General features: G+C 48.0%; 2 protein-coding genes across 14 annotated transcripts in view; one reads left to right on the forward strand and one right to left on the reverse strand.

Moving 5' to 3' along the window:
* SLC19A3 (solute carrier family 19 member 3) overlaps nt 1-27944 on the forward strand; it is a 73750-nt gene that overhangs the window by 20867 nt on the left and 24939 nt on the right. The window contains exon 1 of one of the 5 annotated variants that reach the window (XM_073359855.1): nt 20641-20707. The exons of 2 other annotated variants lie outside the window; for them this stretch is intronic. The gene's annotated coding sequence lies outside the window, so the exon portion shown is untranslated. Of the gene's footprint in view, nt 1-20640; nt 20708-25762; nt 25902-26319; nt 26341-27944 lie in introns of those variants that run through there. 2 more of the 5 variants (XM_073359856.1, XM_073359852.1) reach the window with 2 other exon arrangements.
* Nucleotides 1-27944, reverse strand: part of LOC140917320 (C-C motif chemokine 20-like) — a 67871-nt gene that overhangs the window by 4403 nt on the left and 35524 nt on the right. For 2 of the 9 annotated variants that reach the window (XM_073359866.1, XM_073359865.1), the window contains exons 2-4: nt 10788-10894; nt 6143-6248; nt 1749-1856 (exon numbers count right to left, since the gene is read on the reverse strand). The gene's annotated coding sequence lies outside the window, so the exon portion shown is untranslated. Of the gene's footprint in view, nt 1-1748; nt 1857-6142; nt 6249-10472; nt 10521-10787; nt 10895-12191; nt 13201-15675; nt 15704-21720; nt 21764-22775; nt 22811-27944 lie in introns of those variants that run through there. The other 7 variants (XM_073359871.1, XM_073359872.1, XM_073359869.1 and 4 more) reach the window with 6 other exon arrangements.

Raw genomic sequence — 27944 nt, forward strand, 5'->3', positions numbered from 1 at the left:
CCTGGGCCCTTTAAATTGCCCCCGAGTCCCGGGGCTCCCAGCCGCCTCTGCAGCTGGTAGCTCGGGGGTGATTTATAGGGCTCGGGGCTCCCAGCCGCCACTACCGTAGCTGGAGCCCTGGGCTCATTAAATCAAGATTTAAAAGGCCCGGGGATTTAAGGCCCTGTCTCTTCCGTTTGAGGCCACGCATCTTCCGGTTGAGGCCACGCCCCCTGCTCAGGACTCTGGCATACTGGCAAGTCCTCTAACTTATTTTCATCCCTGGTTTCATAGGATTCTGCAGATCTCTTTTTTTAATGGTAGTCACACAGGTTCCATGAAATTTGCACACACTTTTCTGTAAGAATCTGCTAGGGTTTTTATTTGTTTTTTGTTTTACTGTTAGTCACTAATCAGATCTCTCCCAAGCCACCTCTCTAGGGCCAATTAATCAAAGGAAAGGAAATTCTATTTGGAGCATTCCATGCAGCCTAAAGACTTAGAACACTAACACCCATGTGCTTCTTAATGAGCTTTGCACCTTCATTCTACTTTAGCACAAGAAACAAATGCACAAAACTTGTGAGTCTAGACTGACCACACAAAAAAGCACATATAACTATACCAAACAAGTGTTAGCAATATACAAACTGGGTGTGGAAGCAAATCATGTTTCAACCTTTAATCCAAAATCTGCATCCTAAATGCAACTATTTATGCTGGTGGGGATGGCTTAGTGGTCTAAAACTCAGGCTGAAAATATCTAGAGTGCCTGGAATAACAGATTCATATCCTAGTAAGGCGGATTCAACATATCCTTTTGAAATAGAAATCTTGAGTTCCATTAAGTTAACTATTAGATATGGAAGGGCCTGCCCAACTTCAATAAGAACACATAGTAGTGTTTGCTCCAGCATCCTTGGCCAAAATTCCCCACTCTCCCAAATGTGGTGCATGGAAGCCCAGAGCTGGGTTTCAATAGTGCTGTATAGATGACAGCTGAAAATCAGGTTGATCATTTTTAAAGTACTTTGGGATTGATGGCATTATATAAATATCAGATGAAACAGAATAAGCCATTCTATCTTTGCTTTGTTCAAGAAGTTCACTACTATTAGAAAAGACTTTGAACATTAGGTATTGAACTAGCAATCCTCATCCCCTAACTCCATTTCATTCTAGTTTTCATTATAGAAAAGTGAAGTCTTCGGTTATTTTAGGCATTTCCTAAGCACCTTATTTTATCAGGTACCTTATCTTCTTACTCATCTATTAGAGCCATGCAAATCAACAGTACATAGTAAATAACAATTAAAACATTTCCTAACAAAGCCTACTAAGCAACCCATCAGATTTATCACTGGGGAATATTCTCTTTCCTGGTAATGTATTTTTTTTTCAATATGGCACTTGTTTAACCTAACACTTTAGATTAACGAAGTACAGCGACTCACAAATAGGATAAATGACCCTTTGAACGTGTACACTTGTGTGCAGGGTATTTATAATGACTTCAGTGACTTATTTGCAAAATGTCGGGGATGTTGGAAACAACACAAAAGGGAATTGAAGCTGCAGGCCAAGGTAAATAGCATGTCAAGGTACTGTTCTGTGACAGATCTGGCTCTATCTGAGGTTTGCAAGTTCAACAATGCAAACAGAAATTTATCAAAAAGAGGAAGTGGTGTTGAACTGTGGAAGAAATACTTGTATGAAAAGACCCTCTTCTCCCCTTTTCAGCCCCTCACCCTTCCCACACACATTCTCACCTCAAACCCAAAGTTCTCCCTTCTCTCCAACACCTTCGTCATGGTTCCGTCACAGGTTTAAACTGGATTCCGCCACCTCAACCTACCCTTGCTCTTTTTGTCTGTTTTCTAGCAGAAACATGAGAAAATATTAATAGAAGACATTTTATATCCTTCAAGTTGTGTGTGTTCTTGTACTCTTTATATTCCTCCCCTCCCCTTGCTTTCTTAATAATTTTCTTCTGTTCTCTCGTTTCTGCAATATTTTTTTCCCTGTTATTCTGTCTTCTCTCTTTATAATTTTTCTCTTTACCTTTTTGGTCTCCTATTCTCTTTCTCTCCCCCTCATCTCATTCTCCCCTTTCCTTAATTCCTTCATCTGCCTCTCCCCACTTTCCCTCCCTAATAGTCTCTCCCCTTTCCTCGCTCCACATTTTCTCTCTCTTCCCACACAGACCCTACCAAACTCTGATTTTCCTTGCTATTGCCCCAAGGTATACCAGATTAACAGTCTGCAACTCTGCAGGGTCTTCTTCCCCCCCTTGAACTTTCCTCTCTCTTTTGTTCCAGTGACTAATAGGAGGGTTGGTGAATGGGACAGATCCCCAGACCCTCTGCAACAACACCTCTCCACCATGCAGAGTCAAAATGAAGAGCCAATACATGCAGGCGATAAGTGCTAATGTCCTATACCAACTCAGTTCGAACTCTAAGAAGAGGGAAAATGCATTAGAGAGAAGTAGTCATTTCCAGTTGGGTAAACAACTTTAAAGTAAATAGTGGGGTACAACAGAGGATGATTGTGGCGGTTGGGAGATGAGCAAGTTTGGGACTCTTGCCCAGAACAATTCACAATCCCCTCCTGTCTTCCCAATGCTGGAAATATTCCTTGATTCCCAGAACACTATTCCCACGTGATCCACATCCCCTCTTTAATCCTGGACAAGAATTCAGTTTTTACTACAGAAAATGACATGGTGAAAGAAAACCCAACATCCCAAATTTCTAACTCTCACACATGCATGCTTGCTTTTGTGTAAGACAGGTAAAAACTGATCTATCAGAAACACCACCACTGATTCCTCCAATGTCTGTAAGACAAACTATATTTTTAAACACCAAACTTCCCAAAGCAGCTTCTGAAATTGTGGCTGTAATTTTTCATGTACAAATTTTTGCTCGCATAGGCAAATTAGATAGACCTGTAACTACTCTATTTGCACACACAAATGCAGTTTCTGTAGGCAAATCTACATTTGGGCCCATGAAGAATGGCACTTGCAAAAACATAAGTGAACTTGTGATTTTAGAGAGCAGTTTGAGGTCCCTCTGAAAACATGGGCAGTATACTTGACTGCTTTGCCTTGTTATAGAATCCCAAGACAAAAGTCATCCAGATCTGAGGCTTCATGCATTACGTTAGCTTCTTAGGAGAGAGATGGAGGAGAGTATTAATGATGTCTATCAGTTTGTTTGACAGTGTGTAGCTATGTACCTCTACAAAGGCTCTTTGGAGTTACTATGCACTTGTAGTATCTATTAATGACCTCCCTTGATTATACACAGTTGTGATAACTTGATCTATATGCTAAATAAAGATTAAAAACCTGCTGACAAGCTGATTTGGCTGCAGCAGCTTGCCTGACCTCCTGTAGTATGCTTGTTTCTATTGCACACTTCCACACCCTGAGCTGCTGCAAATAAAACTCTTTTGCAAGGTGTATAGTAGACCAGGAAGAAGGGAAGCAGAAAGGGGAGTTTCCTACTGTAATTTCCAAGTGGCCTGTTTATGATTGCTTTCTTGCACAAAGGCCAAATAAAGTGAGTTAATTATAAACATGATGACGATGAAATCTGGAGCAGGTTTCAGGTCTGAAATTCCCCAGCCCTTTTCTCAAGAACTCTCTCATGTCAGGTGTTGGATAATTTAGTTCTGGCGCTGTAATAGAATAATTATAGTAAACTAGTACCATAGGTACTAGGCTCTCGGTATTTACATAGCCCCATTTCAATAGGACCTGAGCACCTAATCATTAAACTTACCTTTCTAAAGGAGAATAAAGTGTTATCACATCAGAGAGGATTAAAATAGGATTTACATTAGAAATACTGTGAGACAACATGGGTTTGATGCAGTTTCGGGATAAATTCTGTTTGTTGGGAGGAATTCTCACTATGTCAAAAGAGAAGGTTATGAAATCAGTGACGTCCTAGAACTGAGCGGACATCCCAGAGCTCTCAGGAAGCACCACTCGACAATGATCTGCACATGTCAGGCACACAAACTTCCAGTGCTGAGTGTGAAACTTCTGGCAGCTTAGCCCCAGATTATGCAATATCCTGCTGGGGGATTTCAGAATCTCTGACACTCTGAGTCTGGTGAAAAACCCACCCAGGCCTGCAAAATATAACAGTATAGATGTTGCACTTTAGTCCAGAAGAGATTTTAACGAGTTTTGGATGATGCTGAGTAATGGCCTTGTTGCCGGCACCCAGTGCCAAGAGGCTAAATAACAGCTGAAGTTGGTTTGTTACCCGGTGTGCTACACCCAATTATCACAACAGGGTAGAGAAGCAGAAAAGTTTATTTGAAGCTTCAAAAAGGTACAGGGAGATTTGAATCTCAAATCCTGTACACAGAGCAGGAAGTTACACAGGCTTTTATACATTCTTTTTTTTAGCATACTTATTTCATAGCAAGCTGCCCCAAGTATCCATATAGCTAGCCAATCCAGTTCCCAGCTAGTTCCCTGGTTGTCTGTATTATTTGTTAAACTATACATAAAGCTGCTTCATTCAGCATTGTTTTTCCATATCTCCCCTGTTTGGCCTTGCTTAGTTTCAGGCAGTCTGACTCTGCAACATATTGTTGCAGATTCTCAGCATAACTGCTGCGAGTGCCTCCAGGCGGGAGGGGGGGCCAAGGACACCTGGACCTAGTGCGAGGGGGCTTCATTGACACTCGTGGTCTTCCATCCCCTCGAGTTACCTAGTGGCCATGCCCCAGTGTCCCCAACAGCCTTTTTTGTATAGATGCAACTGCAGAGAAAAAGATTTCCTTTCGGAGGAGGCTGAGCGAACACATGATGCACTGTTCTCAGGCCACAATAAAAGGTTTTACATTTACAATTAATGAAGGAATTTTAGGGGTTGATCATGCAATCTGTTACACACTGGAGTAATCCTAATTCATTTTTGTATCTTCACTGAAGTCAATGAAACCACTCACAAAGTAATGTCTATTTGCTTAAGGAAGAGCATACAAGACTGAACCCTTATTGATTAATAATGGATGACAGGAAAAATAATTCTGAATGGAGTTTCACATAACTCCCATTTACTGCTTGGAAAATGTGTGCAACTGCCACCAGAAAAAGGAGAACCAAAGATGTGGTTTCTTATTAATAACCTTGTACCTTCAAAAGAAGAGTATAAACAATCTGTTTACGTTGCAGGCCCTGCACAACACACCTCAGCTGATATCTCAAATTTCTCTCTCTGACTTCACTCCTCTCCTTCCCCGCATCTCAAGGCAGAGTCCCAGGCCTAAAAATCCTTCTCCCAACCCAAGAATTATCTCCTGTTTGCTCCATCCCACCTTTAAAGGTCTATCCCTGTGGCCAAAGAGTGTTGGGTGTGACTTCTTCTGGACACAAATCAACACCAACCTGGCAACTAGAACAATTAAACCTGTGAGGCAAAAGGGGGGTGTTCCCACATTCCAGTGGCTGAGTTCACACTTCTGCCGCATTCCCAGCACAGGGCATTATGAAAGAAACATGAAGCCCAGAGATGGTCTTGGAAAGAAGATTCTCTAGAGACAAAGAGTTCATACTACTCTGGATGAAACCTAGACAGTCTGTGAAACTACTGGTACTATCTATTTTTAATAAATGAGAAACTGTATACTTGAAAATACTGGAGTCTCCATCCAGGAAGCCCAGCAAGATAATGCTGATAAAAGCCACAAAATGCTAATCACATGCTGCAGATATTTAGCCAGAGAGAAAGGGCAAGGAGTTCACAAGAATTATAGCTTTTCTGCATTTTGAGGATTTTGTCAGCAAACACCCAGGAGCCATCATTTCAGGGGCATCTGCGGGCCAGAAGTGGCAGACTGCCAAAGATACCAGCCCAATGGTGTCCCTAGACAATGTGGCAAAGTCTGCTTTAACAGAGGCTTTTACCAGGATCACTATTAATTTCCATGTTCCTCTTTGAGTACAATGTTGAAATGTAGTGTACTTTCCCTTATGGAATGCTTAGTAAAGGGAGAAACAAGTTTGGATCTGTGGGTTATGTTACGCGAACTTCAATCTAACACTTTACAGTAAAAAATCTATTACGTTATTCAGTGAAACAATCATTTTGAGGTTGAAGCCTTCAATTAGGAGAAATTAAGAATCTTTACTCACCAGTACTATTTAATGGAATTTAGCCAGGAAGATTGTCAAAAAGGAGCAAGAGGTCCACAGGTGCCAAATCCAACAGCCAGGTCCACCCAAGAGACAGACTGCTGTCCTGTAATGACAAGAAGTGGTCATTGTAACAAGTGGTCACTGTGGTTTTCCAGTAGTTAAGTGTGGCTTATGATCAGGGCTGCTTTCTGTGATACAGAAACACTGAACTGCAATTCTTCAAACAAACCAGATGAGATGATTTCTTCTGAGATTTCAGAAGGAGATTAACCTCAGATATTTGGATTTAAAACTCTGGGGCAGTGGCTTTCAACCTTTCCAAACAACTGTACGCCTTTCAGGAGTCTGATTTGTCTTGGGTACCCCCAAGTTTCACCTCCCTTAAAAGTTCCTTGCTCACAAAATCAGACAGGCACAGCACCCTATTACTGAAAAAGTGCTTATTTTCTCATTGCTACCATATAATTATAAAATAAATCAATTGGAATATAAATATTGTACTTACATTTCAGTGTATAGTATATAAAGCAGTATAAACAAGTCATTTTAGTTTTTACTGACTTTGCTGGTGCTTTTTATATAGCCTGCTGTAAAACTAGGCAAATATCTAGATGAGTTGATGTACCCCCTGGAAGACCTCTGTGTACCTCCAGGTGTACACGTACCCCTGGTTGAGAACCACTTCTCTGGGGTATCACACTGTATAATTGGAAGCATGAATGAAGGGATATTTGAAGGAGGATGGAGGAGTTCCAAAGAATTTTCTTGGAACATTTGGTGAAATTCCATTATCCACAAAAGCACTTCACACAGTGCTGTCTGTTTGAAAGTGGTGCTGCTTTGGGGTCTGGTCTCCAGGCCCTGGTAGTGAAGGGCATATTAAATCAGATCCTTCCACATAGCCAAATAATATTAGCATCAGAAGAACTGAGAGTGTCTTGCGGGGCACACACTGACTTTTAAACAAACATCCCAGCCAATCTGAAGAGGAATATAGTGTGGTACAATACTACTCATGTCTCACCCTTCGTAGCCCTTGTAATTTGGGACACTGGGAAAGAAGGTGCGATAGCAATAGATACGTGTCCTCATTACAGCTCTGGTGGCTAGCCCACTACGTGCACTGCGTCAGCCAAAAGAACGGTCACCCTGCTGCCTTCTTCACTTCCTGAGTGCGTGCATGGTGAATCAAAGAAGCTATTTGCCTCCATGTGTTTAATATTGAAGATTCACCTTAAGGCCAAAAAAGACATACAAGAAGAGGTGCTAACCTCAAATTCCACCTACAAAGGTGTTTTGTGAATCCAGAGAGTTCCCCTACTTAATACTAAGTGCCCTGGATAAAAAACAGCACATTTTGCCAGGGTTTGTGGGTATGATGAACAGATGAAGGAACACACCCACACGCACAATCTGTCAGCAAGAAGCTTTACTTAGGAACTTTATCACATTTTTCCTACCACCTCACTCCTTTAGCATGCAGGCTTAACAGTCCACAAGTCACTATTTGTGACTGATCACAATGAACTACTTTAGGTACAATTTTCTTTTAACCTAGTTATCATTTCCTTTCACTGCCCTTGTTTAAAATTAGATCAAGACAGCACGTAGCCCAAACTAGTCTGCAAACAGATATAGTATTCCTGTAATAGATACTCATAAGGTGGCATATGCCACCAGGCTCAGCTATAGAGCAGAGATCTCCAGCAGGAAGCATTTTGTTGCCTTTTCCCAAATCATAATCCACACCCTATTCTAGAGCTAGCAGGACTGCACAGGAGAAGTAGCAATTGCTGGCCCCCTACCCTCCTCTGCAGATAGCAAGTTTATAGTGGGAAAACCACTAACAACCCTCTTCTATCCATTGTGGCAAATTGCCGGCACTACTTTGATGGGTCTCGCGCTTTCTCTTCTTGGGGAGGGTTCAGGGCACCATTTCTCGCCCCTGAACTGGGGTATTAACTGCCCCACTAGTGTCCTAGAGGAGGGGAGTGGAGAGGGAGGGACCCAGGTCAGCCCTCTACTCCAGGTCCCAGCCCAGGGGCCCTAGGGATAGCGATAAACTGCTTGAACTAGCGGTTCCTTCCCCTGGGCTACTTCCCTCTCCTGCCCTTCAGCTTGTGGGGCTTCCTGCCCTCCCTCTGCACAAACCAGGTGTCCCTTTACCTAGGGTCTTGGTCTTCTTAGTCCACCACAGCGCTTCTCCAAACTCTCCTCTGCTTCCCCCCAAACTGCTCTCTATTCCAACGCCAATTCACTCTGCTTCAACTCCTTCCCTTGTCTGATTGAAACGGGGCGGGGGGGTTTATCAAGTGACTGGCTTCAGGTGCTTTAATTAATCTACAGGAAACTTTCTTCCCTCTACAGGGAATAAGGCTCCCTTCTAACACTCTCCTGCTGCCCTCTGGCCATGCTGTATCACACCATCTATAGCTAGGAATTTTATACCATGCTCATCCTCATGATATCTTGAGTACCTGACAAATTCTAAAAGCAAACACAAGCAATTCCTCATTCCCTCTCTACCCTACCCAAAGAAACACATATTTTGTTTTTCTATTTTTTGTTGTGATGTTGTGGGAAGGCTGAGTTGAAGACAGAAATGATTTGGTATTTCTACCCGAAGTAGGGAGATTCGTGGTGATTCCTTAGAGCTGCTGTTCATAGGATTCTCTAGCAATTCGGAATAAAACATTTTCCAGCATCACGAAAGCCATATTTATCCTTATACAGAAATTATACATTATGTGCATTAGCACATAAAGTGACCCACTATCACCAAATATGATAGCCATAGTCCTCACCCCACTTGCAGCCACTGAACACAAGCAAAACAAAGAAGCTAACCTAGCTGTATTCTCAGCTTCCCCCTGAGCGGGCTATTCTTCAGGAGCCCGAGGTCTTCCGTTCTCCCGTCTTTCTGAAGAGTTAACTCAGACTCTTACTCAGGTGTTGCTGTAACTCTCCCCCACATCCATACACAGAATCCTCTCACTCATATATGGGTCGATGGGGAATCAGGACCCTGAGAACTCCAGTCCCTAGGAGCAATGGGGAGAGGCCAATGTTCCAGGTCAGCCTGAATGACAGGTCGGGCAGGCTAATCAGGGAGTCAGGAGGCCAGGGAGGTCCCATCCTCCGTGTGAGCTGGAATTGCCTGAGTCAGACAGAGTGGGGCCAAGCTAAGGAGAAAGCAGGGGCCCAGGCTGAGCTGGGGAACAGAGCTGTGCCAGATCCAGAGAGAGCAGACCCTGTCCTGGGAGCAGAGCTGCAGCCCCAAAGCCAGAGGCACAGCCCAGAGAGAGCAGACTTGCCCTGGGAGGAGAGCTGCAGCCACCAGAGCCAGAGGGTCCAGAAAAGCAGCCCAGGAAGCAGGTCAGTGCTGGGAGCAGAGTCACAGAAGCAGCCTGCAGAGCAGACCTGTCCTGGGAGCAGGGCTGTAGCAACCAGAGCCAGAGGGGCCAAAGAAGCAGCCCAGGGAGCTGGAGGCAGAGCAGCAGCAGCAGCAGTGCAGAGACAGAGTGGTGCAGCTGGGGCCGGAGCAGTCCAGAGCTGGGTGCAGTGAGCAGCTGGGGAGAGCAAGGGGGGCCCTGGGTAGCGGGCCCAGCACAGGGAGACGCCTCAGCCAAGAGGCTCTGCAGGCCAGGCTTGGATCATAACCCCGACAGGGTGGGGGGGCCACTGGGAAGAAGGGTCCTACCACTTAGAGCCTGAGAGCATGTGGCCACCACCAGAGCAAGTGTCCAACCCACAGCATCCCTGCAGCAAAGCCAGGGCCTGAGAAGGCGGCCTGGGACTTACAAGGAACAGACTGTGAAGTGCCCTGACATTCCAGAGACACTGTTTGTGATGTTCTCTGCCACGGAGCGGGGTGATGTGTTTCCTTTAACCTTTCCTATTTTTCCTTATTCTTTTTAAAATTAATTGTTGATTAAATAACTTGCATTTGCTTTAACTTGTATGTAATGGGCAGTGGGTCAGAGAAGTGCCTAGTGCAGAGAGAGTACCCCGGAGTGGGGACACACTAGCCCCTGTCCTAGGTGACCACAGCAGAGTTGGGGGTCGAGCCCCCCAGGAATCCCGGGCCCAGCCTTGTTGAGGTTACGAGGACTTTGCCAGACAGGAGAGTGGAAGGGGAGTCCTCAAGGGCAGGGAGGCCTCTGGGTAAAGGAAGTGGAAGCGAGGACTCAGATCCTTTCACTAGCCCATTTCACCGGGGTAGTGCAGAAGCCAGGAAAGTTCCCCACAATAGCGGGACTATTCCCCCGCTTACATGAGTCAGCTGGCCCAGGCCAGCCATGGTTGTCTACTTGCAGCGTAGACATACCCTTAGAGATGTGTGAAAGTTCAGCTGGAGAGAGGGAGGAAGTCTTGTGAACTTTTTCTCTGGAATCCATGATTCAAACACACCAAATACAAGCAAAAATTCCATCAAAACTAAGAGTTCTCTTTAAAATGCTGCAAAACCTACATGCTCTCATTTCAAATCCACGTCGGTCCAAATTTTACTCAAAGCTCAGACCTGGCTTGTTTATATTGAACTAACAGTGGCTGAATTTTGATTGTGTGACAGATCCTAGAAACCAGTCAGGTTTGCACAGTTTGGCACTGATTTACAGACCTGTCCTACTGTTCTACTTACCATTGTTTAGCAGCTGTACTTTTTCCCCACAGAAATTCTTGGCTTGATGCTGCAGTCCTTTCTCAAGCAAACAAGCCAGTCTCCAGCTCCCTTTACCTGGGGACTGTCTGAAAGAAAGTGAAGAAAAACCAAAGAAAACCCATAATAATAAATATAACTAAAAGTGCACTGTCAATAACAATACAGGTATTTGAAAGAACACCTTCTGCTGTGTAAGCTGCAGTACACCCCTTACTAGTTACAGAGATAACAAAATTGCTTAATTCAGTGTTTCAATCAGTTAAGGAAGAAGAATGGAAATTATTTTTTAAAACTACCACGCATTGAATTCAGAGTAACAACTGAATGATAGGTGCAATATCTGGCCTTAATGGAAAACATTCACCTACTTATGTATCTCAGAATGCTAAAACCTACATTTGCACATAAATCTGAAAATTATTTCAGTTGAATTTATTCCCCATTTTACCTCTCAAAAACAAATGTGCCGAGACTGGCTGGCTGGATATTTCGAGGCTCAGTTAGCTACTTTGTATAAAGCACTTTCACAAGTTTCATCTGAGGTTCTTAAAGTGCAATGTATGATTATTTCCACATCTCGATATGTATCTTATGCAAAACACCTTGTGACTTTAAGGATATGTCTATACCTGGAACTGGGGTGTGAGTCCCAGCTTGCACAAACATGGTCATGCCAGCTCTCATCCAAGGCAGCACGCTACAAACAACAGCACAGCCACAGTAGCACAAGCAGCAGCAGCCCAGTTGCCATCCCGAGTGTGCTCCGTCCCACCGCTCATTGCTACCCCTGCTATTGTCGCTACGCTACTATTTTTAGCGTGTTAGCTTATGTCAAGGTTCCTTCCCCACTCTGAACTCTAGGGTACAGTTGTGGGGACCTGCATGAAAACCTCCTAAGCTTACTTTTACCAGTTTAGGTTAAAACTTCCCCAAGGTACAAACTATTTTACCCTTTGCCCTTGGACTTCCACTGCCACCACCAAACTTTATCTGGGTTCCTGAGAAAACGTTGTTTGGAAACGTCTTTCCCCCCCAAATCCTCCCAACCCTTGCACCCCACTTCCTGGGGAAGGTTTGGTAAAAATCCTCACCAATTTGCATAGGTGACCACAGACCCAAACCCTTGGATCTGAGAACAATGAAAAAGCATTCAGTTTTCTTACAAGAAGACTTTTAATAGAAGTAAAAAAGAATCACCTCTGTAAAATCAGGATGGTAAATACCTTACAGGGTAATTAGATTCAAAACATAGAAAATCCCTCTAGGCAAAACCTTAAGTTACAAAAAAGACACACAGACAGGAAGTCATTCTATTCAGCACAGCTATTTTCTCAGCCATTTGAAGAAATCATAATCTAACGCATCTCCAGCTAGATTACTTACTAAATTCTAAGACTCCATTCCTGTTCTGTCCCCGGCAAAAGCAGCATACAGACAGACACAGACCCTTTGTTTTTCTCCCTTCTCCCAGCTTTTGAAAGTATCTTGTCTCCTCATTGGTCATTTTGGTCAGGGGCCAGCGAGGTAACCTTTAGCTTCTTAACCCTTTACAGGTGAGAGGATTTTTCCTCTGGCCAGGAGGGATTTTAAAGGTGATTACCCTTCCCTTTATATTTAGGATAGCTCAACAAGAAAAAAAGGTTACTCACCCTTTTTATAACTGTTGTTCTTCGAGATGTGTTGCTCATATCTAGTCCATTTAGGTGTGTGTGCACACTGCGTGCACGACTGTCTGAAACTTTTCCCTAGTAGCAACCCGTTGGGCTGGCTGTGGAGCTCTCTCGAGTGGCACCGATATGGCGCTCTATATACGACCCTGCCGGCCCGACCGCCCCTTCCGTTCCTTCTTGCCGGCTACTCTGACAGAGGGGAAGGTGCGGGGGAATGGACTAGATATGAGCAACACATCTCAAAGAACAACAGTTACAAAAAGGGTGAGTAACCATTTTTTCTTCTCCGAGTGCTTGCTCATATCAATTCCAGTTAGGTGACTTCCAAGCCTTATCTCGGAGGTGGGGTCACAGTCAAGGTATTGCAGACTGAAGTACCGCTCTGCTGAAGGCCGCATCGTCCCTAGATTGGTGGACAATGGTGTAGTGCGACATGAAGGTGTGCACTAAAGACCACGTGGCAGTTCTGCAGATCTCCTGGAGCGGTACATGGGCCAGGAAGGCTGTCGACAAGGCCTGCGCCCTTGTGGAGTGAGCTGTGATGGCAGGCGGAGGAACCTTCACCAAGTCATAACAAGCGTGAATACTAATACAAGGAGGAGATCCGCTGAGAAGAGACTGGCAAACCTTTCATCTGCGCTGCTAAAGCAACGAACAACTGAGTTTCATAGATTTATAGATATTTAGGTCAGAAGGGACCATTATGATCATCTAGTCTGACCTCCTGCACAACGCAGGCCACAGAATTTTACCCACCACTCCTACAAAAAAAACCTCATACCTATATCTGTGCTATTGAAGTCCTCAAATCGTAGTTTAAAGACTTCAAGGAGCAGAGAATCCTCCAGCAAGTGACCCGTGCCCCATGCTACAGAGGAAGGCGAAAAACCTCCAGGGCCTCTTCCAATCTGCCCTGGAGGAAAATTCCTTCCCGACCCCAAATATGGCAATCAGCTAAACCCTGAGCATATGAGCAAGATTCATCAGCCAGATACTACAGAAAATTCTTTCCTGGGTAACTCGGATCTCACCCCATCTAATAGCCCATCACAGGCCATTGGGCCTATTTACTATGAATATTTAATTACCAAAACCATGTTATCCCATCATACCATCTCCTCCATAAACTTATCGAGTTTAATCTTAAAGCCAGATAGATCCTTTGCCCCCACTGCTTCCCTTGGAAGGCTATTCCAAAACTTCACTCCTCTGATGGTTAAAAACCTTCGTCTAATTTCTAGTCTAAATTTCCTAGTGGCCAGTTTATATCCATTTGTTCTTGTGTCCACATTGGTACTGAGCTTAAATAATTCCTCTCCCTCTCTGGTATTTATCCCTCTGATATATTTATACAGAGCAATCATATCTCCCCTCAACCTTCTTTTAGTTAGGCTAAACAAACCAAGCTCCCTGAGTCTCCTTTCATAAGACAAGTTTTCCATTCCTTGGATCATCCTAGTAGCCCTTCTCTGTACCTGTTCCAGTTTGAATTCATCCTTCTTAAACATGGGAGACCAGAACTGCACACAGTATTCCAAGTGAGGTCTCACCAGTGCCTTGTATAATGGTACTAAAACCTCCTTATCCCTACTGGAAATACCTCTCCTGATGCATCCCAAGACCGCATTAGCTTTTTTCACAGCCATATCACATTGGCGGCTCATAGTCATCCTATGATCAACCAATACTCCAAGGTCCTTTTCCTCCTCCGTTACTTCTAATTGATGCGTCCCTAGCTTATAACTAAAATTCTTGTTATTAATCCCTAAATGCATGACCTTACACTTCTCACTATTAAATTTCATCCTATTACTATTACTCCAGTTTACAAGGTCATCCAGATCCTCCTGTAGGGTATCCCTGTCCTTCTCTAAATTGGCAATACCTCCCAGCTTTGTATCATCCACAAACTTTATTAGCACACTCCCACTTTTTGTGCCAAGGTCAGTAATAAAAAGATTAAATAAGATTGGTCCCAAAACCAATCCTTGAGGAACTCCACTGGTAACCTACCTCCAGCCTGACAGTTCACCTTTCAGTAGGACCCGTTGTAGTCTCCCCTTTAACCAATTCCTTATCCACCTTTCAATTTTCATATTGATCCCCATCTTATCCAATTTAACTAATAATTCCCCATGTGGCACGGTATCAAATGCCTTACTAAAAATCTAGGTAAATTAGATCCACTGCGTTTCCTTTGTCTAAAAAATCTGTTACTTTCTCAAAGAAGGAGATCAGGTTGGTTTGGCACGATCTACCTTTTGTAAAACCATGTTGTATTTTGTCCCATTTACCATTGACTTCAATGTCCTTAATTACCTTCTCCTTCAAAATTTTTTTCAAGACCTTGCATACTACAGATGTCAAACTAACAGGCCTATAATTACCCGGATCACTTTTTTTCCCTTTCTTAAAAATAAGAACTATGTTAGCAATTCTCCAATCATATGGTACAACCCCTGAGTTTACAGATTCATTAAAAATTCTTGCTAATGGGCTTGCAATTTCTTGTGCCAATTCCTTTAATATTCTTGGATTAAGATTATCTGGGCCCCCCGATTTAGTCCCATTAAGATGTTTGAGTTTCGCTTCTACCTCAAATATGGTAATGTCTACCTCCATATCCTCATTACCATTTGTCATGCTACCATTATCCCTAAGATCCTCTTTAGTCTTATTAAAGACTGAGGCAAAGTATTTGTTTAGATATTGGGCCATGCCTAGATTATCCTTGACCTCCACTCCATCCTCAGTGTTTAGCGGTCCCACTTCTTTCTTTGTTGTCTTGAGGAATGGCTTTGTGCGGTCGATATAGAAAGCAAGCACCCTCCTGACATCCAGGAAGTGCAGCGGCTGTTCACAAGGGCTGGCATGCAGTTTTGGGTAGAAAACTGGCAGAAAAATCTCCTGGCTAACATGGAAGCAGGACACGACTTTGGGACGGAAGGCCAGGTGAGGTCTAAGCTGCACCTTGTCCTTATGAAAAATAGCTTACGGAGAGTCAGACATGAGGGCCCACAGTTCAGACATGCATCAGGACGAGGTGATGGCCGCCAAAAAAGCAACCTTCCAAGAAAGGTAGAGGAGCGAACAGGAGGCTAATGGCTCGAAGGGAGGACTCATGAGGCAAGAAAGAACTAGGTTGAGGTCCCAGGTTAGAACAGGGGGCTTCATCGGGGGATGAATCTTCTCCAAACCTTTTAGGAAGCATCCCACGATGGGGTGTGCAAACACCAAGCGCCCGCAAACGCCCAGGTGGAATGCCGAAATGACCTCGAGATGAACCTTGAGAGAACCGAATGCCAGGTGCTGGTCCTTCAAGTGCAGGAGATAATCCAGGATACACGAGATTGAAGCCTGGAGCAGGAGCACCTGCCTTTGGGCACACCAGATAGAGAATCTTTTCCATTTCACTTTGTAAGTGGCCCTGGTAGATGGCTTGCAGCTTTCCAGAAGCACCTGTCTCACCAGGTCTGAGCAGGCAAACTCTGCCTGGTTCAACCACAAATACTCCAGGCCATGAGATGGAGCGACTGAAGATCCGAGTGAAGGAGATGACTGTAGTTCTGCGAGATGAGGTCTGGAGTGAGAGGTAAACATGCCAGTGACTGGACTGATGGCTCCATGAGGGTGGGGTACCAGCACTGACAAGGCCAAGCTGGGGCCACCAGTATGACATCCACCTTGTCCCTGCAGACCTTGAGAAGCACCTTGTGGATGAATGGAAATGGAGGGAAGGCATACAACAGTTGACCAAACCATGGAATCATGAACACATCTGTGATCGAGCCTGGGATGTGGTCCTGGAAGGACCAGAAGGTTGGACACTTCCTGTTGGCCCTCATGACAAACAGGTTGATTCGGGGAAACCCCCAGCTGTGGAAGATAGAGTGAATGATGTCCGGAAGAATCAGCCACTCGTGCGTGAGGAACGGTCTGCTCAAGCTGTCCGCCAGTACATTCTGAAACCCCAGCTGGTATAAAGCTTGGAGAAGGATGGAGTGGGCTAGACAGAAGTTCCACAGTAGGAGGGCTTCCTGACAGAGAGGAGACGATTGGGCTCCGCCTTGCCTGTTTATATAAAACATGGCTGTAATATTGTCCATCAGTGCCACTATGCAGTGGCTCTGCAGGTGGGACAGAAACACTTGACACGCAAGGCAGATCGCTCTGAGTTCCTTGATGTTGATATGCAAGGCCAGTTCCTGTACCTGCCATAAGCCCCGAGTCGTCAGGCTCCCGAGATGTGCTCCCCAGCCCAGCGCGGACGCGTCCATTACCAGAGTCAAATTGGGCTGGGGAGGGTGGAAAGGAACCCCAGCACCCCCATCAGGGGTCCAGCCACCAACGTAGGGAGTCAAGGGTATGCCTCCGAACGGTCAGCACCGTGTCCAGACTGTTGCAGCCCGGGCGGTACGCCTGAGTCATAACCTGGCATGCTGCACCATGTAAGTGCAGGACGCCATGTGACCCAGCAGCCTGAGACATTGCCTTGCCGTGGTGGTGGGGAAGCTGCAAAGGCTGCTGATTATCTGTGAGAGGGCCAGTTGCCGTGCCTCTGGGAGGAATGCTGTTGCTTGATTCACATTGAGCACTGCCCCAATGAACTCTATTCTTTGAGTTGAAATAAGGACTGATTTGCTGACATTGAGAATGAGGCACAAGCATTTGAACGTGTCCCTGACCATCTGCACCCTACAATTCACCTGCTGGCAAGAGCGGCCTCGAAGGAGCCAGTCGTCCAGGTAAGAGTAGACATGCTCGTGGTGGTGGCAAAGAAAGGCTGCCATGATGGCCATGCATTTGGTGAAGATGCAAGGAGCTGTGCACAGCCCAAATGGGAGGGCCGTGAACTGATAATGCACCTTGTTCACCACAAAGCAGAGGAACCGTGTGTGAGATGGGGTGATAGATATGTGGAAATAGGCGTCCTTCATATCGAGGGCGGGGTACTAGTCTTCCGGATCCAGGGAAGGGATGATTGTGCTCAGGGAGACCATGCAGAACTTCAAGCTGACGATGCACTTGTTGAGTTCCCTCAGGTCCAGAATGAGCCTTAGGCCTCCCTTTGCTTTGGGGACGAGGAAGTAAAGGGAGTAGAAACCCTTGCCTTTGAGCTCCTGGGGAACCTCCTCCACCGCTCCTAGAGCGAGGAGGGTCTGAACCTCCTGGATGAGAAGTTGCTCGTGAGAGGGGTCCCTGAAGAGGGATAGGCAAGGGGGATGGGAGGGTGGGAAGGATCAGAAGTGGATAGAATATCCCACCTCTACCATGAGGAACACCCACCGGTCCGACATAATAGGGGAACATGCATGGTAGAAGCGGGATAGACAGTTCAGGAAGGGAGGATAACTGGCTGGGTTGTGGACTGGTAATCCATCCTCATGCACACCTTCAAAAGGGGCACGCAGGGCCCGGAGGGATCTTGGACTGTCCCTGTCCCTCCCCAGGAGGAGGGCGCAATGGCCTTCGCCAACTATATCTGTTCCTCCTGCGGGAGAAGTTCTGCCTGGGCTTAGCAGGGAAAGACCACTGCTGAGTGGTCTGCGGTTTGAAAGGCTTCCTTTGGGTCACGGAGTATGCATGCCAACGGACTTAGTGGTGTTCCAGGAGTCCTTTAGGCTACGCAGTCTGGAGTTAATCTGTTCAGCAAACAGGCCTTGACCGTCGAACTGAAGGTCCTGAATAGTTTGCTGAACTTCCGAAGGGAGACCCAAGGATTGGAGTCAGGTGTTGCGTCTCATGGAGATAACAGACTCCAAAGTACACGCTGCTGAGTCCGCAGCGTCCAGAGAGCCCTGGAGGGAGGTCCGGACTATGACTCTTCCCTCTTTGGTGATGGCTCCTAATTCTGCCCGTGACTCTGGTGGGAGAAGCTCTTCTTCTTCTTGAACTTCTGGACTGCAGACCATGAGCTGTAACTGTACCTGCTCAGGATTGCGAGCTGATTAGCAAGCCAGAGAAAGAGGCCCCCTGTTGAATAAACCTTTCTCCCAAACAAATCAAGGCATTTACCATCTCTTGATTTGGGTGCATGCCTCTGTTGACCCTGCCTCTCTTTCTCATTCACCACCTCCACCACAAAGGAACATGGAGGAGGGTGGGTGAAGAGATATTTGTACCCTTTAGTGGGGACAAAGTACTTTCGTTCAGCCCCTTTGGCCGTAGGGGGAATGGAGGCAGGCATTTGCCAAATAGACTTTGCGTTAGACAGGATGGTCTTTAGCATGGGTAAGGTCACCCAAGAGGGCCCCTCTGGTGCCAGGATGTCTACCACGGGGTTCTCGTCCTTGACTGCCTCCTCCACCTGGAGGTTCATATTTAGGGCCACCCATCGGAGGAGCTCCTGCAGGGCCCTGTAATTCATGGGTGGCAGCCCGGATGTGGGAGGTACCTGCCACCTCCTCGTCAGGAGATGACAAGGAAGAAGCCACTGGCAGGATTGGTTCCGTGACGGCCTCTTGATCCTCTGGGACCAGTTCCTCCGGAACACTGGGTGTAGCCTCCACTGGGGGTGGGGTTGGATCTGGGTTCTGTGGTGGGTCCTGAGGCAGGCGGCTGAGGGTTGCCTCTGGGAGCAAGACCCCAAACAGGATGGTGGGGGAACGCCAGGAGGGGTACCTTGGGCCTGATGGTATGCCCAGGGGTCCAGAATTGCCACTGGGGCGCTGAAGCATCCTATCTAAGACTTCCTGGCCCTGATCTGGGAGCTTCTGAAGCCCCAATGCCCTCCCCGACCTGAGGGAGGGCGACCTCAAGTGGGACGGCCAAGGGGGAGCAGTGCAAGACTGCACCACAGAGGCCTCCTCCTCAAATGGACGGGATGGGTGCTGTGAGGAATAGCGAGGACCAGACGGTGACCAGCGGTGCCACTGTGAGGAGGTCAATCGGCACCGCAAAGTGGAGCCTCGCCTCAGTGGGGAGTGACACCACGATGTAGATCGGCGCCAGGATGCAGAGCAGCGGCACGATCGAGGCCAGTGCTGAAGCAGGGACTGGTGCCTGGAGCGGAATCTGGAATGGTGGCGTGAACAGGACCAGTGCCACGTTGGGGAGCGGTGCCGAGATGCGGTGTGGTGCCATGACATAGAGCGGTACCGTTGTGTAGAGCGGTGCCAGTCCGTCGAGTGATGACTGGAAAGTGAAGTCTGAGGTCAATGCAAATGGTGCCATGAGGTCACAGAGTGGGACCTGGACCTCGAGCGGGACCACGACCTATCAGCCGACAACCACCTCAAGAGGGAGTGGCTCAGAGGGTCGTGAGGGCTGTGAGACCAGTGCTGCGAGTCAGACAGGTGCAGGGCATAAGTGCAGTGCCGGGACTCAGAACGGCGTGGACATCCTGGTCAAGGGGCAGGCGGCCTGAACATAGCCAGTTTGCCTCTGGACGGTACCTGGCCTCGAGGTAGTGGGGGGTCTTGAGACTGGAGACTTGGGTGCCATCATTTCAATAAGCCCTCTAGTGGCCTCAAAAGTGTCCAGTGTGGAGGGTAACATGACCTCCTCCACCTGCAGCCTTGGGGAGTCCAGGAGTGCGGGACTTCCTGGGGAGACGGGGGCCCGCGAAAGTTGAGCCCAACCAGAGGGTCTGTCGGCTGTAGGCCCACGTTCCCCACTGTGCTGTGCCGGAGTTGCAGTGTCCGTGACAGGCTGTTGTAGAGGCTTGTCCTTAGCCTCTTTCTTGCAGGCAGCCAGCGAGTGAGAGCAGTGCCGAGGGGAATGCTTCTGGGGCCCGGGAGACCATCGTCCCCTGGGTAGGCATGCCAAGTCCTTTTTCAGTGCCGCAGACAGCACAGCCGGAGGAGTGCTCCACTCCAAGGTGCTCGGGGCCAGGTCCTGCTGTGGATGGAGGGCAGACTCCATGAGGAGTTGTTTCAATCAAATGTCCCTCTCTTTTCCGGTGCGAGGCTTGAAGGTCTTGCAGATCTTGCACTTGTCCGCCTGGTGGGCTTCTCCCAGACACCAGAGACAGAAGTCTTCAGGGTTGTCCGTGGGCATGGGCATGGCGCAGGAGCTACAGGGTTTGAAGCCCTGGGACGGCATGCCCCTGAGCCCCGCGGGGCACTCGGTGAAGGGGAAATCTCCCCAACCATTAAAGACTACAATTCACAACTAGAAGAGAACAATTAACTAACAATAGGTAACTATATACAAAGATAAGCAGAACAGCTAGGGATTAGTGGAGCACTTGTGAACAAGAGACCACTGTTCCAACAACCGTCACTGGAGGTAAGAAGGAACTGAAGGGGGCTCAGGCCAGCAGGGTCGTATATAGAGCACCCTATTGACACCACTCCAGGGGGCTCCACAGCCGGCCCAATGGGTAGGTGCTAGGGAAAAGTTTCTGACAGCCGTGCACACGCATACACCTAACTGGAATTGATATGAGCAAACACTCAAAGAAGAACTAGCAATAGCATGTCTGCATGAGCTGGGAATCTTTCTCTCTCACTCTCTCTCTCTCACACACACAGAAGAGTTCCAGGTGTAGATGTAGCCTAAGGCGCTACGTATAACTAGACTTATCAGGGTACGTCTGCCCAGGGAGCGGAAAGCAAAAATAGCAGATGGTTGTGAGCTAGACTAGAAAAAGAAAGGAGATATACTTAGATGGCTCATCACCCAGAGACATAAAAGTAGCTTTCACATGAGTAAAAGCATGTGAATTTGTTTGGGTCTAGAAAACCTAGGGAAGGGGCAGTTGAATCCCCATAACCAGTAGTTTGAACCCTAGTTGCCTGGCAACTGCCTCTGTGTGGGCCCATACAATCTTCTGAGGCACTAGAACTACTGGGCCTTTGGTTTAAGTGTAGGGTTCCCAGGCATCCGGTTTTCAACTGGAACACCCGGTCAAAAAGGGACCCTGATGGCTCTGGTCAGCACCGCAGGGCTAAGGCAAGCTGCCTGCCTGCCCTGGCTCTGCACAGCTCCCGGCTCTGCACAGCTCCCAGAAGCAGCGACATGTTTCTCCAGCTGCTAGGCCAGTGGTGGGCAAACATTTTGGTGCAAAGGTCACATCTAGGTGGGGAAATTGCATGCAGGGCCATGAATGTAGGGCTGGGGCAGGAGATTGAGGTGTGGGAGGGGGCTCAGGGCAAGGGGTTGGGGCAGAGGAGGGGTGAGGGGTGTACAGCTCAGGGCAGGGGGTTGGGGTGCAGGAGGGGTGCAAGGTGCAGCAGGGGGCTCAGGGCGGGGGGGGGGGGCTGCGGGGGCGGTGCAGGTTCCGGCCCGGCACCACTTACTTGGAGCTGCTCCAGGGTGGCAGTGGTACGCACCAGGGCAGGCTCCCTGCCTGCACTAGCCCCGCTCCCAGAAGCGGCCAGCAGCACGTCCCTGCAGCCCCTGGGGGAGGCGGAGCAGAGGGCTCCGCACACTGCCCTCACCTGTGGGTAGCTCCCCCGAAGCTCCCATTGGCTGCAGTTCCCCATTCCTGGCTAATAGGAGGTGGGGGTGGTGCCTGCAGGTGAGGGCAGAGCACGGAGCCCTCTTCCCCCACAAAAGCCACAGGGACGTGGTGCCGGCTGCTTCTGGAAGTGGTATGGGGCAACCCTATTTAAGTGAGAGGGATTGGTGACTGGGCATTCTTTATAGGAGTGGCTTTTGGCTTTGGAATTCTGTCCCCCAACTATTGGCCACTCAGATCCCACATTTATTAACCCCTTTCTTTTTCCCAGGGTCTTCAGTAAGAGAAGGGGGCTTGAAGGATGTGGGTGGCTAGGTGGGGGGTTCTTGCTACTTTATTTATTTTGCGGGGGATGTTGTTTCAGTGTGGATTGTTTTAAGTGGCCAATTCATTTGCATTTTGTGAAACTGTAAAGGTCAGGAATCTCCAGTTTGTCAAGTGCACTTTGTGCTGTGTTAAAGCAACCATAGTTTGCCTTTGGAGAATTCCCCCTGCCTAGGGGAAGCTTCTGCTAGCATAATTCTGTTCTGGATCCCTCAACCTTGGAGTAAGGATATGGAGAGGGCAAAGAGGACAGAGAAGTGAGAGCAAAGAGTATAGCCGAGGGAGGCTCCACTCTACCCAATTCTCCACTGACACATCAATAGCATCAGCTGAAGCTAATCCTCTGCTTTAATTTACACTGGTCCTGTGGGGCTGAGAATCAAGGAGCTGTGACCAGTGTCCTTAACAGTCCCATCCTCCGCTCCCCCACCCCACTTGTTACTGTGCCCGAGCGGAGCTTGGACAATGAAGCCCCAATAAAACCAATGGATAAATTCTTGTATGCTTTACTGCTGAACAGAACAGAAAGAGAAGTGCACAATTCAAATGGGAAAATTAGAAGAAAGTCACCTGAATGGCAGCCTTCTAGGCCAAAATAAGTCATTGGTTTCGCTTCATTTTGATTTGGCCAGTAGATGTGCAAGAGCTGTCCACTGTATTAACTGATCACTATGTGTTCTGCTGAAAATACTGTTACTGGTTCTAGAAGTAGTTTTCCTGCATGTAAAAGTTCAGTCTGATTAATTACATACAAGCAACATTTTCACATTTCACTCAATAATTAAACCCTGTAATGTATTGATTTTTTTTCTTGCCCTTTGCTTTCTCTGATCCTTTGTTGCACAACAAACATAATTAACATTCCTTCCTAGGTTCAGATTCCATTTTACATATGCACCATTGCACCCAAACCAAGTAGCTTCTCTGTTAACCCCATAGTCTACAACTACACCTGCTTCTGTTATAATTCATACTTCCATTATTCAATTCACTAGCTACTACTGTTCAGACTCCTTAGAAAACGTGAGGCAAAATTCAGCAGCAAGACACCTGGAGGTGTACATTTTGCTGGGGGTAATGTGATAGACCCAGGCCAGTTGGCTATAGCAGAGTAGTCCTGTTGGGATCCAGGAAGTGGACCCCACAGTCACAGGAAACCTCGTCAGCCAACCTCCTCTCCCTGGTTTTGTAGATGGCCATTTTGGCCAGGGCTAGGAGGAGGTTGACAAGGAGGTCCTGCGACTTTGTGGGGCCACGGATAGGGAGTGCGTAGATGAACAGGTGAGGGGACCAAAAACGTAATAATATATCCAAGAGGAGCCAGAATAGGGGCTGCAATCTGGCGCACTCCAGGTACATGTGCACCAGGGTCTCCCTCATGCTGCAAAAGGGGCAGGTGTCTGGGAGGGGAATGAACCGCGCCAAGTACACGCCCAGGCTCACAGCTCCATGATGGATCCGCCAACAGACATCCCCTGTGGGCCTCGGGACCAGGGTGGAATATAGGCTGGCCCACCGGGGCTCCTCACCCTCCAGAGGTGGCAAGAGGTCTCGCCAATTCGTGTCACGGGCAGGACATGAGGGTGAAGACAAAAAGAGTGTGGAGCACGAGCGTGTACAGATGTTTTCTTGGCGCGGTCCAGAACTGAACCGGCTGCAAATCATGCAGCCAGCTCGCGGTAAAGGGGTGGGATAGCCTGGCAGGTCCACAGGGCAAGGGTCCGATGAAAAGGTCTGGAGGGCCTGGGGTGGAGGGTGTGCGGGTCGTGCTTTCTCGCAGGACCCAGTCAAGGAAGACCCGAGCAGTGGGCGGTAAAGCGCCCCTCACCTCCTGAAGTACGCGCCAGGGAGTACAAGGCCTGGAGAGCCCCATGCGCCAAGCAAGAGTCAGGGGATCCAACTAGTCTCCCCGGTCATAGTCCAGGAGGTCTCCAACTCTGGTGACTTCCGCCAGGACCAACCTCTGGTGTACCGAGGGGGACTCAATCACCTGTACATGGAGCTGGGGGTTGTGTAGCAGGAGCTCCATGAGATCTACCCCCTTGGTGGCCGCCATGGACCTGGTCACCGAGAGCAGCTTCCAGGTCGAGAGGAGGTCCTGGTAGAAGACCGGCAGCCTGGAGATGTCTCATGGAAGACCTCTCGGATGGAGATAAAGGAGCTGCTGGTCATATCGGAACCCTCGGAAGCGGCGCAGGAAGGCGTGTGTCAGTACGCTCCATGCCGGACTACCTGCACCATAAAGGAGCCTCTGCAGGGCCTGGAGGCAGAAGACATGGACCTGAGTGCCCAGACACTTCAGGCCCTGTCCTCCCTCCTCCAGGGGTAGATGGAGAACCCCTGCAGAGACCCAGTGCAGTCCTGACCAGACGAACTCCAGAATCAACGTTCAGAGGTTGGCCAAGAAATCTGGGGCCGGGACCAGGGTGTTAAACCAATACCAGAGCATGGACAAGACTAGTTGATTAAGCACCAGTGCCCTCCCTTGAAGGGAGAGACACCGCAGTAGTCCTGTCCATCTCCGGAGCCACTCTACCACCCTACCCTCTAAACCGTGCCAGTTCTCCGGTGGAGACGGATGCGTGGCAGAAAGGTAAATGCCTAGATAGAGCAGCGGACTCACGCTCCACCAAATGGCCTGAAGCGCAAGTGGGAGGTAGCTCGCCTGCCACCAGTCCCCTACCACCAAGCCAGAGCTCTTGACCCTGTTGACCCAGGCGGAGGAGGCTGCCAAGTAGACGGCCTGGCAAGCCTCCACCTGCACCAAGTTGCCCGGGTTCTGGACGATGAGGAGCATGTTGTTGGCGTATGCCAACAGGACCAGCTGCAGCTCTGGCTCCTGCAGCATCAACCCAGTCAGCCTCCATCGGAGGAGACAGAAGAAGGGCTCAATCACCAGAGCGTACAGCTGGCCTGAGAGGGGGCACCCCTGCCGTACTCCCTGCCCAAAGCTGACAGGCTCGATCAGGGTCCAGTTGAGCCCGACCAGACACTCACGGAGGTGTACAGCACCTGGAGAAAACCCACAAATTAGGGTCCGAAACTGAACGCTCACAGAGTGCCCAGGAGATACCCGTGGTCCTCCCTGTCGAACGCCTTCTCCTGATCCAGGGACAGAAGGGCGAACGACAGATCATTTCCACACCCAAGTTCCAAGAGATCACGGAGCAAATACAGATCATCAAACATGGTATGTCCCGGGACGGTGTAGGTCTGGTTGGGGTTGACCACGTCTGCCAGCACGGACCCCAGCCACAGTGAGATGACCTTCGATACGACTTCGTACAGCAGAGTAGTAGAAGGCAGATATACTGGCCACTGGATAAGCAGTTTTCTGTTCCCTGACTGACCAGAGCGGAGGCTAGGGTGAACACATGATTCCAATTAGCCTGCAAAGAGTCGATTGAGGCTGTTATGCTAATGAGAACACCCGACTCCAATTAATCTGCAAAGAGTCAGGTGAGGTCGTTAAGCTAATGTGAACACCTGACTAATTAAGGCTCCTCTAATACTGTAAAAGAATTCCAAAGCCAAAAGCCACTTCTATAAAGAATGCCCAGCCACCAATTCCTCTCACTTAAAAGAGCTCACTCCAGTCAGGCTGGGGGAAGGAAAAAGGGAGCCAGAGGAAAGGAAGTGCGGCTGAAGGGCTGGGTAATGAAAACATTCTCAAGCCACTGGAAAGGGAGCCCTAAGGTAAGAGTGAAGAAGGCGTTAAGAGAGGGAAGCGGGAGAGCTGTGGGGAAGTGGCCCAGGGAAGTGTAGCAGCTCTGGCGACGAAAGGTTGGCTGTCAACAGCTGCTGCCATTAGGGTCCCTGGGCCAGAACCCAGAGTAGAGGGCGGGCCCGGGTTCCCCCCACCCGCCACTACAGAAACACCTCCTGGGATGGGAAGACAGGCCCCTGTCAGGACAGGAGGCTAAATTGTTTGGGAATAAGCCCATAAGGACAACAGAGACTGTGGGAGTTCTCTCACCAACCTCCTTGCTAGCTTATGATGAAAAGGCCTCAGTAGACTGTAACCCTGGCCCTAGAGAGAGAAGGGCTATGTGGAGGGTTGCAGTGAGCCTCTGAGGCTAGCATATACCGACTGAAAGTGCGGGAATCATGGGGACAAGGTTGGAGCTCTGCCACAGTAAGTAGATTACAACATGGATGATGTTGGGTAAATCAGTGTAACTTATCAATGAGTGTTTGAACAGAACCTGGCACAATGGGGTCCTGGTCCACAACTGGTGCCTTTAGGGACCACGATAATACAAATAAAACAATAATAATAGTTCAGTAGGATCTGAAATAAGTGTAATTTACCCAGAAAGGGTGATAGCAGGAAAAAGTAGCTAACAGAAGGGTGTAAAACAAATCCTGCTTTTCTCTTAGTCTATGTACATAGGGCTGACTTCTATACTGACACATGGTGTATAAAATGGTTGGCCCAGACCACCTTTCCTCTGAAGATCAGAGGCATTCTTTCAGGGCCTCTTCCTCTGGGACACCCTGCAAAGCAGCAGATCTATGTTAAAGAGTCTCCTAGGATGGATAGAATGGGTTATGTGCCTTATTTCCATACCACCATTCCTACCCCCTGCTGCTGAGGTGTGGCAGGGGACAGTGGGGGCAATTCATAGCTGTTGCAATAGACCCTTGGGGTCTTAGGCAGCTGGGAGTCAATTTAGAACTACCCCCTCCCCCCAGACACATTCTCCTGGGCTGTGCAAGCACAACTTTCAAGTTGAAGGCCTTAGCATTTACAGAGCCACCCTGCAGAAAGAAGCCTGACTTCTCCCCTACCTCCAGTTTGCACACCTGGCAGGCAATGATGGATTAAGACTAAAATCTGCAAGGGGACAGGTAGAACAGCTGCTCGGGAATGATCATCGACAGCAATCCCAATGGCCAAAGGCAGAAACTGCTCCAGAGAAATAAAACCCCTGCAGCCAGGTAACTGAAGTTCCCTGTAGCTACTCCAGTGGGTGGGGCAAGCTTGCCCCTGTCAAGCTCTCAAAATGATTTACAAATGTTAATTCATAAAGATTCAAAGCACCCAAGTGTGCCAGGCCTCTGCACTAACCACTACATGACACTGCTTCCCATAACTAACATCATAGCTGCTCAATGGTATGAATGATTAGCCAATCCATCCATTCACAGGCAGCATAACGTTTTGCTATGAATCCATCCTTTGCATTGCAACAGATGAATACTGCAGCATGATATAATGGGCTAAACTCACAGCTTGTGTAAACAAGTGCAACTCCCATGGAAGTCTCTGGGCCAAACTGAGATGTGATCTATCTATTGCCTTAAGGTATGTGTGACATAGGGTTCAAGTTGGCCAGGTAATGGTGAAGTAGTGTAACTTGCACTGATTGGCCATGCAGTGGACATGTAAAACTAGGGTTATCATACATGATGAGAGGACAGAATAAGATGTAGGCTGTACATCGTGCTGACAAATATTGTCTCATTGTTCATTTGTACTCCGCATCTGTCTGTATCAAGCTGTTGTTTCTTGTTTTATGCTTAGATTGTAAGCTCCATGAAGCACAGACAATCTTTTTGTTCTGTGTTCATACAACACCTAGCAAAACAGGGTCCCCGTCCACGAGTAGGGTGGTTCAGTCCTATAGTAATAGGAATAACAGATTATAACCAACAACTAGCAGGAAGGCAAAAGACAATGTATATGAAATCAGAATAAAAATGTAGATAACTGAAAATAAGTATGTATACCACATC

This window comes from Lepidochelys kempii, chromosome 9, assembly GCF_965140265.1.
Source record: "Lepidochelys kempii isolate rLepKem1 chromosome 9, rLepKem1.hap2, whole genome shotgun sequence".
NCBI lineage: Eukaryota > Metazoa > Chordata > Testudines > Cheloniidae > Lepidochelys > Lepidochelys kempii.